Source organism: Chenopodium quinoa, unplaced genomic scaffold (assembly GCF_001683475.1).
Source record: "Chenopodium quinoa cultivar QQ74 unplaced genomic scaffold, ASM168347v1, whole genome shotgun sequence".
In the NCBI taxonomy this organism is placed as follows: Eukaryota; Viridiplantae; Streptophyta; class Magnoliopsida; order Caryophyllales; family Amaranthaceae; genus Chenopodium; species Chenopodium quinoa.
The window spans coordinates 3,512,824-3,527,789 of record NW_018744301.1 but is presented as its reverse complement, the minus strand read 5'-3'; the positions used below and the strand labels follow the sequence as shown (position 1 = coordinate 3,527,789).

The window sequence follows — 14,966 nt, the reverse complement described above, 5'->3', positions numbered from 1 at the left end:
TGGAGGGAAGGATAAAGTTACCTAGTAAAATTAAAATGAGTGAAATAATTAATACTCCCTCCGTCCCCAAATGATAGCTCTTATAGGCAAATTTTAGTCCTAAAATGTTAACCCCTTTTGTTTTTTCCAACAATCATTAATATTAATTTTTTACCAAAATTCCTTCCAATTTGCAAAAATATTTGTGCAAATTTAAATTTTCCATGTAAATTTTGTTTTCCCATTTACTTCTATAACTTTGTCTCTCTACTTTTTGCATACCCAATGTTAAATTACTTTTTCAATGTACTTTTACTATTTTTATTGGTGTTTATTAATTCCCATAAAAAATATCCATAAGGGACTATCAATAGGGGACAGAGGGAGTATCATTTATAAAATTCCACCATTGTTTATATACACTATTAAAATCATATTAAGTTTCCCAAACATAGTTAAAAGTTAACCCAAATTAACTAAAAGTTATCCTAAATTCGTGTGATGTACACTAATATTGTTATAAATGGGGTTTACGTAAAAATTGTTGAAAATAAGAAAGTCACTCTTTAATTTCTCTAACAAAATTTAACTAGTAACCTTTCTCCCAAAATTAAAACCACGTTTTAATTGACATAGTTATTGAAACATTCCACAAAAAACTTAGCTAGGTAACTACATAGTCAAAATAACGTAGGTCTGAATCCTATATAGCTATTATGAGTATATGCTAAATTGGTTACTTTTAAAGAGTAAACACTAAATAATGGGTCATTATATTTAATTATTGATAGTTATATTTGTTCACTATATTTTAATAAAGGAGATTTAGGAATTTTTACCCCGACCACGTGGATCAATCAGAGTGTGACACATGTCATCGTAGAAGGAATACAAATAGACCTATCTGGATTTGACATGTGGCATACGGAAAACCCAAATGGAAATGAGGGCTTTCAAGACCCATATCCCAAGAAAGCCGCAAAACGGTGCAGCCCACCAAACCTAGGTCAAGGTTACCTAGGTAATGACCTAGGTAAGGACACAATTATCGCTGACCTTATAAATATGGAGATTTATCCCAATTTGAGGGCACATTCATTTATTCCATTACAATAAAATCTCTTACAACAAAGAAAACACCTGATCTCAAAATCCGAGAAGATACTTTTACTTTCCGCATTTTACACTCCGAACACGTACTAACTTGACCGTCAGAGGCGAAACTCCGAAAAGCCGGAGCTTCAATTTGTTTCAGGTGCACAAACAGCGAGGATACTGACGAGGGGTGGAACTAGGTCATTGAAACTAATCCTGCCTCGGTAAAACTAAATTTTTAAACACTTAACAAACCTATATACTAGTATAGAGGCAAGTCAAGGGTCGAACCCAAAGGAACGGTAATGTTCAAGCGCTCTCAATTATGCGCCTAAGCTAGGTCGAAGACAAAGATAAAGAGAGTACACTAACTAACTACCAAACGAAGAAACCAAACAAATAAAGCACTAGGAACGGGGATCAACAAGTAATCATGACAATTGTAGCAACTCAGGAACAATATGCAATTCAATGGTTGTGAAGACTAATGGCAAGCTCAATCAAAAGAGTCAACAAGCTATCTCCTAGAGGTCAAACTAGTTCCAACAACGAGAGACTCTAACTAGGAGCATCACTAATCAAGCTCAATCGACAATTGCAAGCTACAAATCAATGGTCCGTATCAATGTAGACTCACAATGCAATCTAGCATAATTCTCAAGGCCTAATCGAATTACACACACGCAAACTTCCATTATTCACTTTTGTTTAGGGTAAAAATACCCTAGACACGTGGACCAATGAGAGGAGGCCACGTGTCGAGTTCAGGATGGCACACGTGGCTTAATATCCCCTTGACACATGGCCCCCTTGGATAAATCTCTGAAATGGCGGCCTTCAAGGGCCCAAATCCCATGAAGCACCGTAAAACGGCGCAGTCCACTAAAATCTAGGTCAAGTGACCTAGATGGGGGACCATTCTCCAATGACCCTATAAATAGGGAGATATTTCCCCATTTTAGGGACACATTCAATCATTTATTACACCTACATTCTCTCTCATCAGAGAAATACCTGAGCTTGGAATCCAAGCAGATCCCCACCTAAATTTTTGTACTCTTTATTCCCTTTCAAGTTACTAACTTGATCTTCGGAGGTGGAGCTCCAACCACCCGGAGTCTCCGTTGTTTTGCAGGTACAACTCAGCCGGACCAGTCTTTGTGACGTAACTCTTCCAAGAGAAAAAAACACCCAAAACATTTGGTGTCATCTGTGGGGAAAGTACCTCGAAGATGGTTCAAGAGTCTGTACCACCCCCTAAGCATCTGGGCGATGACCCGAAAATTTTTACAGACCAAGAGGATGAAGATCCTCAGGTTGAAACCTATTCAGCCGATGATGGCTCTCTAATAACCAAGCGCATCCGGCATAGAGACACTCTAGAGCGGGGTGCCACCCAGGCGGGTACAAATCGACCTCCTGGGCAGCCGGAAGGGGAAACCCACACGGCAGCTAGATCAGCTCCTGTCACCCGAGACGAAATCATGAGGTTCATGACAAGTTTCAAGGGTGAAATCAAAGAGCCGATCACTAAGAGTCGGGCTAGCCCAAGTAGGGGTCAGTCGGCCTAGAAGACTCCTCTGGAAAAGGGGAATTCAGTCAGAGATCGACAGCCAACTCCTCATCCAAAGGAGAAGACATCCGGGACCATTGATTGGTCCAAAATTCTTCTTCCTAAGACAAATACCAACAATCCCCACCAGACTCAACAGCCGGTGGGAAGCAAAAAATCAACTCTTGATGCCCGGGAGATCATCACCCGCATGAGGAATCAGCAGTTGTCTGAGTCGGCTTCTACGTCGAACTTTTCAGACAACTTCAACAACACCTCTGCAGGGAATGCACTCTCCCTGCATGAGAGCCAGACAGGCGGTAATACTGTCCATTCTAGCCCTCAGATGATTGGGACTGTACCTTATGTACCTTCTCAGGTCTACGGTTAGTACCCTCCTTATTTCATGCAGCCGATCTACTTCGGAGGTCAGGCGACATACAACAATGTCCAGCCACTGGATTAGCAGCTCTGTCTGCTCTGCCTGGGTGAACAACCTTCTGCGATCGCCCGGGAGATAACCGAGGCGGCACAGCCGACCAAGGTTAAAAATGTGTTGGTGGGTACCTATAACGGTACCACCAACCCGGAAGAGCACCTCATGGCATACACCAACCTCATGTACTTGCAAGGGTTGGATGATGTCACTTGGTGTCGATGCTTCCCGGCTACATTGAAGGGCATTGCCCAACAATGGTTTGGCAACCTGCCAGCCGGGTCCATCGATAGTTTCAGGAAGCTTGCCTTCCTGTTTGCTTCCAACTTCTCAATGAACATCCATGCTAAGAAAACAAGTCTTGACTTGAGCACTATTAAGCAAGGGGAGAGAGAAGGGTTGCGCTCCTATGTAAGGCGGTTCAATCTGATTAGAATTCAGATCCAAGGACTGTCTGATGAGGTAGCTTTTACAGACTTTTTCAAGGGTCTGAGAGACGGGTCGACTTTTAAGTTTGACCTAGTAAAAAAAGGGGCTTTCACTTTACAGGCGGCCCTGAGGGAGGCGGAAAGCTACATTCAAGCAACCGACCTCTGCTCGCCTGGTAATCAATCGGACTCAAAGAAGTCTGACAAGCAGAAAGACAGTCGGCCTGCTCAGCCGGCCAAAAAGAAAGAAGAGAGCAAGAAAAGAAAAGAAATCTGGGCGGTTAGTGACTCTGACCAGCCGTCCCAGAAGAAGAAGAAAGAATTTAAACCGTACGTTCCCAAGTACGAGTTTAACAAGGACTGCAACTTTATCCTCATGGAAATTAAGGACCGGTTGTCCCTAGAGAAGCCGATTCCAATGAAAAGTTCCATTCAATCAAGGAACAAAAATAAATTCTGCCAATACCATGAGGAAGTTGGCCATGACACCAACGACTGCTTCAGCCTTCAACGGGCGTTGGACCGTCTGGCTGATAAGGGGATGTTAAAGTCCTACATTTCTAAGTCCAAAGGGACTAATAAGAAGAATCCAGGGCAGTCGTCTAAGACACCCCATCTTGCTAGTAGTTCGGACACTGACAAGGAACCGGTCTACACAATAGCAGGCGGGTTCTCATGCGGTGGCCCTACCATCCGGGGCACCAAGAGCCATCTTCGAAAGATGGACAAAGATGATGATGAGCAGGCATCTGCTAGATCCTCCTTCCCACACGTCCTGATCACTGAGAAGGACAGGGGCAGCGTACGCCGTCCGCATGACGACCCAATCGTCATTGAATGTAAGGTTGCCAACCAGCTGGTTGGATGGATCCTTATTGACACCGGCAGCTCATCAGACATCATCAGCCTCCGGTGCCTGCAAAAGCTGAAATAAAATGTCAGCAGCATGCATCCGGTTACTCACCCCTTGGTTGGCTTTGGGGGTGGAATGGTTTACCCAGTCGGAAGGGTTGATTTACCAATCCGGCAGGGTGAGAAAGGAAAAGGGCGGCACCTGGTCGTCAAGTTCTTGGTCGTTGAGGAGCTAACCGCCTACAACATTATTCTGGGTCGCCCAACCCTCAACGAAGCCAAGGCTGTAATCATCCCTTCCCTTATGCTCATCAAGTATGAGAGGGATGACGGATCTGTTGGTTCCTTGAATGGGGATGAGAAGACGGCTCGGGAGTGCTATCTCTTACCCGTCAAAGATACTATGGCCCCAGACGACCAGGAACCAATAGACCTTGACAGTGTCAAGGATGGTGACCCAGCCCCAGCTCCACCTGCAGCCGGAAAGAAAAGAAAGTCACCTCTGCTGGTGGAGGTGAAAAAAGAGAAAAAATAGCAATCACTAACCGGTGAACGGTCAGATGAGCTCCGTCCCCAACCGGCCGGAGAACATTTTGATATACCTCTGGACGACAATCGTCCAGAGCGTACTGTAAAGGTTGGGATGGTTGCTTATGCTAAGTTGGGTGCAAACTTGCACCTTCTTTTGAAAGAATTCAAAGACATTTTTGCCTTTGAAGTGGAAGAGATGCAGGGCGTCAGCCCGGATCTTGTTGTCCACAAACTCGCCGTGGATCCTAAAAAGAAGCCCATCTGGCAAAGAAAAGAAATCACGGCGAACAAAGAAGTCAGGCGGCAGCTGTTGAAGTTAAAAAGATGTTGGACGCTGGGTTCATTCGGCCATGTCATTTTCCCGACTGGGTGGCGAATGTTGTGCTTGTAAAGAAGCCAAATGGTACCTGGCGTATGTGTGTTGATTACACATACCTCAACAAGCCATGTCCTAAGGACAGATATCCGCTTCCAAAGATTGAGAGTTTGGTCGATTCAACAGTCGGGCTTGCCTTGATGAGTTTCATGGATGCCTACTCCGACTTCCATCAGATGCCCCTGTGGAAGAAGGATCAAGAAAAGATGGCATTCGTCACTGATCAGGGGTTATTTTGTTACACTGTGATGCCGCTTGTCTTAAAAAATGCGCCGTCTACATTCCAACGGATTATTAATACGATCTTCATTAATCAAATTGGGAGGAATGTAGAGGCGTACATTGATGACATGATAGTCAAATCCAAGCAGCAGGCGGATCACCTTGCTGATCTCCGAGAAACCTTCACCACACTCAGGCGGCATAAGGTTATGTTAAATCCTAAGAAATGCGTCTTTGGTGTTGAGTCTGGGAAGTTTCTCGGATTCCTGATTGATCAAAGGAGGATAGAGGCTAACCCGAAGAAAATACAGGCGGTAATTGATATGAAGTCACCCCGCACTGTCAAGGTTATGTTAAATCCTAAGAAATCCGGTTGCCTGGCGGCCTTAGGGAGATTCCTTAGCCGGTCAGGTGACAAATGCCTTTACTTCTTCCAAGCAATCAGGAAGAATACCAGATTTGAATTGGGGGATGATGCTGAGGCGGCCTTTCAACGGCTGAAAGAACACTTGCACTCTTTGCCAAGGCTTGTTAGTCCACTACCTAAAGAGGTGTTATACGTGTACCTAGTCGTCTCAGATCATGCCCTCAGTGCTGTTCTCCTTGCTAAGAGAGACGGCGTTCAGCTCCCGGTCTATTTCATTAGCCATGTTCTAAAAAATGCTGAGCTCCGGTACCCCATGGTAGAAAAATTTGGCCTTGCCTTGTATATGGCTTTCAAGAAGTTGAAACCGTATTTTCTGGCCCATCCAGTGGTAATTTACACCGACCAGCCCCTCAAGCGGCCAATGTCTACCTTGGAATCATCCGGCAAAATGTTAAAATGGGCTATTGAAATGCAAAGTCTTGAAATCACTTTGGAACCTAGAAAGGCAGTGAAAGGTCAGGCGTTTGTCGACTTCATTGTTGAAATGACACAACCGGTGCAACCAGATAACATTGACCAGGTTTGGAAAGTGTATGTAGACGGGAGCTCAACGAAGAACGGCTGCGGTGCAGGAATTATATATGAGTCCCCTGAGGGAGACAGATTCGAATATACACTGCGGTTTAAGTTTCAAGCCTCAAATAACGAGGCGGAGTATGAAGCCCTGCTAGCCGGAATTCGCATTTGTAAGGCAGCAGGAGCAACTAAAATTGACGCCTACTCTGATTCACAGTTGGTCGTTAGCCAGTATGAGGGAAAATATGAGGCAAATCATCCGGCTATGATCAAATACCTTCAGGCAGTCAAAGAAGAGGTTGGGGCACTAGGAATTCCGTCTGAATCGAGAGCCCAGGTCGGATAACAATTAGGCGGATGCGTTGTCCAAATTGGCTTCATCCGCCTGCTGCGATACGCCTCGGTCGGTCTTTTGGGAAGTTCTTGAAAAGAGAAGCATATATTAAGAGACCATTGGAATTTTAGACCAAAGCTCTACCTGGATGGACGGCATCCGGGCATATTTGTCAGACGTCATACTTCCTGATTCACCACAAGAAGAAGTCGTCATGAAGAAGCGAGCAGCAAACTTTGAGTTGAGAAACAGAGAGCTATTCAAGGCGGGTTTCCTTAAACCTCTATTGAAGTGTGTTACCCCAGAAAAGGGGAAATAAGTTCTCAAAGAATTGATGCTGGGTACTGCGCCTCTCATATAGGCGGTAGGTCTCTAGCCGTCAGAGCCAGGCGACATTACTTTTGGCCTACTCTTGAAGCAGACGCTAAAGAGTTGGTGAAGAGATGTGACAAATTCCAGAGGTTTGGCAAACTTTTTCACCACCCGGCTACTGACTGATGGCAATCCACAGCCCAGTCCCGTTTTCTAAATGGGGCATGGATATCTTGGGTCCTTATACGCCTGCTCCAGGAGGAAAGCGCTACATTTTGGTGGCTGTGGATTATTTCACCAAATGGGTAGAAGCTGAGCCGATCAAGAATATCAAGACAAAGGATGTCATCTCTTTCATTTGGAAGAACATCATCACCCGGTTTCGGGTACCTATGTCTATGGTGTTTGATAATGGCCCTCAGTTTGAAACCCCTCATCTTAACACTTGGTTGGGAGACCAGGTTATCTCACATTGTTTTGCATCAGTCGGTCGACCCCAAGAAAACGGTCAGGTTGAAGCCTTCAACAAACTCATCTCAGACGGCATAAAAAATAAAATCGAAAGAGCCGGTGGCTTATGGGCAGAAGAGCTAATTCATGTCTTATGGGCCATCCGGACTACTGCCAAAGGGGCAACCGGTGAAACCCCATTCCTTATGGTCTACGGTGTTGAAGCCGTCTTGTCCATTGAACATTACGAGCCGATTCTACGAGTCATGCTTTATGATGAAGAGGCAAATTGGGAGGCCATGCGGCTAGCATTGGAATCTCTCCCGGAACACAGGGGCAACGCTGCCCTGCGCCAAGAGATATACCATTTAAGAATGACCAGAGCCTACAACAAGAAAGTGCACATGCGTCCTTTGAAATTCGACGACTTTGTGTTATGGAAAATGGAGGCAACCGGTAGGGCCAATGAGGCTGGAAAGCTAACCCTTAATTGGGAAGGCCCCTACCGGATTTATGAAGAAGTCAGGGATGGCACCTACCATCTGGAAACCCCAGACGACCGGCGTCTGCCTAGAACTTGGAATGTAGATAACTTAAAAAAAGTACTATTTCTGAGAAATGTAAATTTTTGTAAACAGAAAGTCAATTAATGAGAATTCAGACTTTGTTTACAGACTTATTTTGCTATTTTCATTGCTTGTCCGCCTGGGTAATACTCAGACGGACTCTTTGTTTAACTAACTAAGTTTGATACTTAGTGTAATTTAATGTTATAATTTCTTGTCCGCCTGGGTAATACTCAGACGGACTCTTTGTTTAACTAACTAAGTTTGATACTTAGTGTAATTTAATAATTGCATGTCCGCCTGGGTAATACTCAGACGGACTATTCGTTCAACCAACAAAGTTCGAAATTTAGTGTAAATTCAATGTTGTAATAACATTCGGCCAATGGTCCGATTAAAAACTAAGCACAAAAACGTTTAGTGGCTATACAACTGGTCTCAAACAAGACCAAAGGCCAAAATGGCCGGATGGTTGCTTATTTAATAAAGCCGCCTGTCCCAACATGGACAAAGGCGTCCGGCGACACCCCTCCGGGTGCAATCGTCGCAGAGAATAGACTATTCGTCGGTTCTACGTACCTATGCAGACGGCGAAAGTCGACGACCGAATTGGTCAACTCATAGCCGTCTGACCAGAATAATCTATGAAGAACAATTAAGTTACCGAATACCGGATGCCCTGAGGCATCAGTCGATCACCAGCTGAAGTTCTCACTTAGGTTATTTATTCCAAAGTTGCACTCTCTCTCCCTATTGGGGCAAAAGATTTTGTGTAATGGCTATGTGATAACCCCGGACGGAATATAACCGCCTGGGTTAGAAGCTCAAAACACCCGCTCTAATGGCTGGTTGTGCACTTGGTTTTGGGCAATCACCATTGTGATTGATTGTCCTAAAAACACTCCATACTTCTCCTAGTATCAAGTGTTTTCAAGCCAATCAATCAATTTGAAATAAAACCAACCACACCAGCCGTCTAAGGGCAAGAGCACCCGGATTGCAAATTGTCGCATGCTTTTTTAAGTTAGGCAAAATATTAAAGAATTGCAAATATACGCAAAATTCAAATTGAAAAATTCAAACACAAACATATATAAACACCGACTGAGTCGAAATACCTCATTCATATTAATAATGGCACAAAGGCCAGAATAAGTGTTAACCGGACACATCCGGTGAAGAAGGAAAGAAATAAAATGTTAACCCAACTCCTTTGTTGGTAAAGATACAACAATACACGGCATACAAGCCGGTAAAGAAACAAAATGGCATACTGCCCAGAAAGTGGGGAGGCCCGCCTAAGGCTGAGGTGGATGCTGCTGCTCCAACTACTACAAAAAATCCTTATCGAGTCGCCTCTAAACCATCTTACGCATCGCTTCAAGGGCGACACTACAAGCACCGACACAATAGGGTACCCCCTTAAGTGTCGCCTATAATGTGATGCGTTAGGTTGGTTTGTGAGTCGCCTTTTTCATCACATGTGACGCATTAGGTTGGTTTATGAATCGCCTTTTTAATTACAGGTGACTTGTTAGGTTGGTTTATGAGTTGCCTTTTTCATTACAAGTGATGCATTAGGTAGTTTTATAAGTCACCGTTTTCATTACAGGTGACACATTAGGTAGATTTATGAGTATCTTTTTCATTATAGGCGACACATTAGGTATTTTTATGAGTCCCCTTCTTGTAAAGAGGCGACGTGTAAAGTAACTTTACGAAAATTGTAATTCTCCAATGGCGATGCACAAAATACTTTTTTTTTCCTCATTAAATTCACACTTAGCTTGCTACTGTATATAATTACAACCTATGAAGGACTTGAACCTACATCTATGTGCAATAGCACATTGCTCTACCATTTGAGCTAATAGGCTTTCAAAAACTTAAATGGTAAAACTTCTAGGAATCTGCCATAAAAATATGAACAATCACCTATAAACAGAATCTTATCACTTAACTATCAAATCTTTCAATCTCAATGAGAATATGAGTCTTTAAGTCTCCTACTTGCTTCATGCTCACCTTGTGATTTGTCCTGTCATAAAATAAACTTAAAAAAAAATTACACTTCTCAGCAATAGAAAAATTAATGACTCAATATGAAGTAAATTAATTCATCTTCAATATTATTATTAAATATGTGGTTATGTAAACCCCAAGAATGTCATACATTGAGGTAAATATTTGCTTATGCAGCCAAGTCCATATAGAAGCAATAAAAACAATAAAATCCTTCTTCCTCCAAAGCTTAACATAAAATTCAGAAATTCTTCATACTTTCCTTCTTGTAAATTAAACAAGTATCACAAAGATAAGGAAAGACATTATAATTACTACAAGTGATCATCAAGTGATCAAGTGAAATCTTAAACAACAACCTCCACCTATCTTATAATTATTGCATTTCAATTCTCTGAAAACCAATTTCCCAACAACCAATTTCAATTCAAGGACTCATAGGAGATGCTATAGTAGTGTCACATTCAATTCTCTGGAAGCCAATTTCCCAACAACCAACTAGAAGAGCAATAACTTTTTACAAGAAAAAATAGGCATTATTCCAATGTTATTGTCAAAACAAACAGACACACACACACATACAAAAGCATACCAAAGAACGTCCATTAAAGAGGCTTTATTCCAATGTGAAATCTGCAATGTTCCCTTTCTAAAAGACCAAAATTATAAGACAATGGCACACTACTATACTACTATTCAAGCAACTTCACAACTCATGTGAAACATGATAAATTCAAACTCCCTAAACTAAATTTTAATACAATTGTACATTTGTGCAGTTGCCCTGCCTTTAGGAATGAAAATTAGCTCCCTATAATACCCAAACAATAAGCCCTTCACCAAGAGGCCAAATCACATTCTCTACATTAGCTCCCTGTATATATTCTGGCAACATTACAATAAAGGAATACGACAGAAAAACAAGCTAATAATGAATAAACTACAAAACTAGGCAGCTTGATATGTTCCCCACCTCTCATAACCCCTCATGCCACCAAATATGAAAAATTAAATACATTTCAATGCACCAACCCATTTATACTTAAGTGCACCAGTCATGGACAATCATCAACAACATAATGCGGGATTTCTCGGCATTTCTAACCATAAAAGACTGCTAAGAAATGCTATACAAGCATAAAAAAAACAACAATCTTACTGTCACTTTGCCATTAAATATTACAATCTTATAAAAATCAATCAATTTCAATCACATAAAACAATATATAGTGTCAAATACACAAAGACGGCGAAAAATGTATACCTTACATTTAGCCACCAAATCCATTATTCAGCTGCAAGATCAACCACGACATATCTACCTCAACTGCCACAACTAACGATTGTAACTCATACTCAAGTAACCTAAATTTTCACCAAAATCACAAAACTAATTAAAAATTCATAAATTTTTGTTCATCATACACCATTAACAAAACCAAAATTCAAAAATCAAACAAACCGATCAAACAAAAACTCATCTAATACAAAAAATCACAATACAATCAGCAAATTCAACTAAAAAATCGAAAAAATTCACAAAAAATAAAAAACTAAAAAAAACCTAGAAATTGACAAATTAATACCAAAAAAGGGGAAAATCACCAGAAATTGAAGAAAGTCATCGTCGTAGTCGAAAAGGAGAAAGAAAGTGAAGATGAAATGATGAATTAGTTAGAGAAAACGCGAAAGTTGTAAGGGATTTTGTCTCTCCTCTTTTGTTGATCCTTTTGAGGTGAGAAAGAGGAATGAGAGATTGAAGAAGAGAAATAAATTCGCGGCTGACAATGGAGACAAGTAGGAGGTGCTAGTCATTGTCGGTGAGAGGCGATGAGAGGAAGGAACAAAAACACCAAGGGAATGAATAAGGGAGGCGAGGATGAAACAAAAAAAGACAAGGGAATGAATGAATGAGGATTCTAGGGTTGTTGTTTTAAGCTGCTTTCTTAACTTGGCAAAGGACCAAAGGTGTCGCCTATAATAATGTAGAACTAGAGGCGACTTGTAAAGTAATACTTTATGAGTTACACATGATGAAAGATGGGATGTGTATAGTATACGTATCGCTTGTTATAGAGTAGGTGTTGCATATGCCTTTCAATTTTATTTTAGGTGTTTTTTTATCAAGCTTTATGTGTCACATGCTTTGTAAGAGGCGACTATAAAACTTTACGCATCACTTGTTAATTTGAGGCGACTCCAAAAGGGCGACTTCGTAGGGTGTTTTGTAGTAGTGTCCGGCTGATTTTGGCTGGTTTGGCCTTCATTTTGCTCATCCCCCGCCGGCTCCTCGTTATCAGAGACTTCATATCCCTACTCGGCAGTCCAATCTTTGAAGCGAGGCGGAGGAGCCTGACCCAGTACTTGGGCATCATACACCTCAGTGGCGTAATCATACCATAGTTTATAGACCTCAAAGTCTATAAATGGGTAGAGGAGGCTCCAAGTGATCTTCAGTCGGGCCAGATTATCGCGCTCATTCTCCTCCATCAACCTCTTTTGCTCTTGGGCGAGCTCGTCCAACTGCTTATTTCGCAGAGTGACAAGCTCAACCCCGAGGCGGGAAACGTCTGCTCGGAGTTGAGTGTTTTCTTGATCAGCATCTTCTAATGCCTTGAGCTCAAATTTGGTATCCTTCAGTTTTTGCTCAAGGTCATCAGCCCGGCTGTTAGCTTCGTTGTTCGCAGCCGTCAAGCTCCGGATCAGCTCCTCCTGTTTCAACTCTACTGCTTTAATCTTTAAATCACACATATAATTAGCATATTCAGCAGAGTTGAGGTTTTCAAGGGCCCTCCGTTTGGCGTCATTAACCTCTTCTTGTTTCCGCCTGAAGGGGCCCCGGAGGCCATCCACTCTCAGCATTACCTGAGAAAAGAGCAGCCAGATTATGATATGCTTAGTTAACATAAAGGAAAATTATTGGGGTTGTGGGATTTTTTACCTCATCCAGTTGGCCCATTATCTGGTCGAAGTCCACCACCTGCAGGTCAGGTATGGAGTTCTTCTCCGACCGGGTGAGGGTCCTCACCATCCGTTTTGCGAAACCCACAAGATCCGGCTCGTCGAATGTCAGATCTGCACCAAAAGTAGTACTCTGTGAGTAAGAGGCAGCATAGTTGGCACTCATCCGTTGTCGGCTGCTGACTGAACCCCTAGAGGGGTCTACCTTAGTCTTGACTCTCATAAAGTCAAGTGGCCAAGGTATCTCAATCCTTCCCTTACCTTGGGTATCCGGATGGGGCGCAGGCTTCTGCTCCTCCCCAGTTGTTGCCGCACCGGCTGCAACATTAGGTGGCTCGCCACCCTTCGATGCCGTAGAGGCATCCGACGCTTTCTGCTGTGAGCGTTCTGAGCTTTCGCTCAAAATCTTCATCGCAGCAGGAGATTTGCCTCCGGTCGTTGGACGATCGGATTTGGCAGCAGAATGTGTCTGGGGAGAGGGGTCCTTTCTGGCGGCCTTCGCAGCTGAAGCTTTCTCTAGATCTTCTCCTTTCCTTTTGAGAAGCTTGGAGAAGGATCGTGGCACTCGCTTAGCAGAGTCCTGAGAAGTGAACAAGGTTAAGTATACCCAACCGGCAAATTGCCTTAGTAAAAAATAAATAAATAAATAAAATACACATATAAAGTCAGGCGGTCTTACCCCCGCCTTTCTTAGACTCTTTTGTATCGACGGCTGCTTTCAGTGCAGCCTCTTTGCGCAGCAGCGCTGCCGACTTAACCGGAGTCTTCGCCGGATCAACCATCTTCAAGGCATCGGCTACATGAATGGAATTCAAGATTAGAAGAAGTTATGGAAAGTTTGTATTACTAAAATAACAAAATAACAAATACTCCGGATGTAAGGTAATCTACCCATAGGAAACATGGGACTCAGCCCGCAGGCGGACAAGAAGCACTCGTCCTTGAAGAAGTCTGGATGGGGGATCCAGTTTTTGGGAACTATAATGTGAGTCCCATCCCTCATGGGCTCGGTTGTTGTCTCAAAAAATCCCGGATCCATTATTTGTTCCCGGGCCTTAGTAGACAGCTCTGGGAGAGGGCACTTCCTGCCTAGAAGAGCCGGCTCTGTGTTGTACCGGCGTAGTGTCCGATTATGCCTTAGAGTTGGGGAAGAAATAAAGTAAAACTTGTCCTTCCACCCGGACCACTTGGACACTTCGTCCAAACTCATCAAATATTGGGGCAAGGTAGTCAGAGTATACCATGCCCCATGGCCGCCTGGGGCCTTGCTCAAATAATGCATGTGAGCGAAGGCGGAGAAGCTTGGATTTATATTCAGGAGCTCGCAGGCGGCGATGTAACTTAGAATGTTCACCCACGAGTTGGGGGTGAGCTTCCAAACTCCTACATCGTACCCCTTCAGGATTTTCCTAATCCCGGGGTGGAGGGGGAACCGGAGGCCGGCTTTGATGACCGCCTCGTAGCAGAAAAAGTAATGGTCTGCATTATCAATATCATCGCTCCAGGTCATTACTGCGTCAGCCGACGGAATGATGATATCCCAGCCCCTTCCAAAGGGGTGCTTCTCTTTAAAAGCCTTAAAGCCGCTCTTTAGTAGGGAAATGTTACCCGGCATCATCCTAGTCCGTTTGGGGTTGGGGTTGTCGGCGACCTTAGGCGGCTGCTGATAGTCAGCCGCAAAATTATCTTGGTCAGAGCCGGAAGATTCGTCCCTTGACCCTTCGCCGGCCTCAGCGTCGCCAGCTTCATTAGAGGAGGCGGCTCCCTCGCCGCCTACCTCTCGTACCCCCGAGCTCCCGGAAGTAGAGGGAGCCTCTTCATCAGACCTGCTCTCCTCCAAATCCCTCTATTCCTCATCTAGGACAACCTCATCGGCTGGCACTGATATAGTGCGCCGGCTCCTAGAC

The 14,966-nt window shown here is 43.4% G+C and overlaps 1 long non-coding RNA gene across 1 annotated transcript; it reads right to left on the bottom strand.

The window, feature by feature from the left end:
• Positions 1-9,822: 9,822 nt before the first annotated feature.
• On the bottom strand, positions 9,823-12,076 carry LOC110695522. The gene is made up of 3 exons (XR_002506090.1): positions 11,704-12,076; positions 11,363-11,463; positions 9,823-10,114 (listed from the first exon to the last, which is right to left on the bottom strand). It is a non-coding gene; the product is annotated as an uncharacterized LOC110695522 (long non-coding RNA).
• Between the last annotated feature and the right edge of the window lie 2,890 nt (positions 12,077-14,966).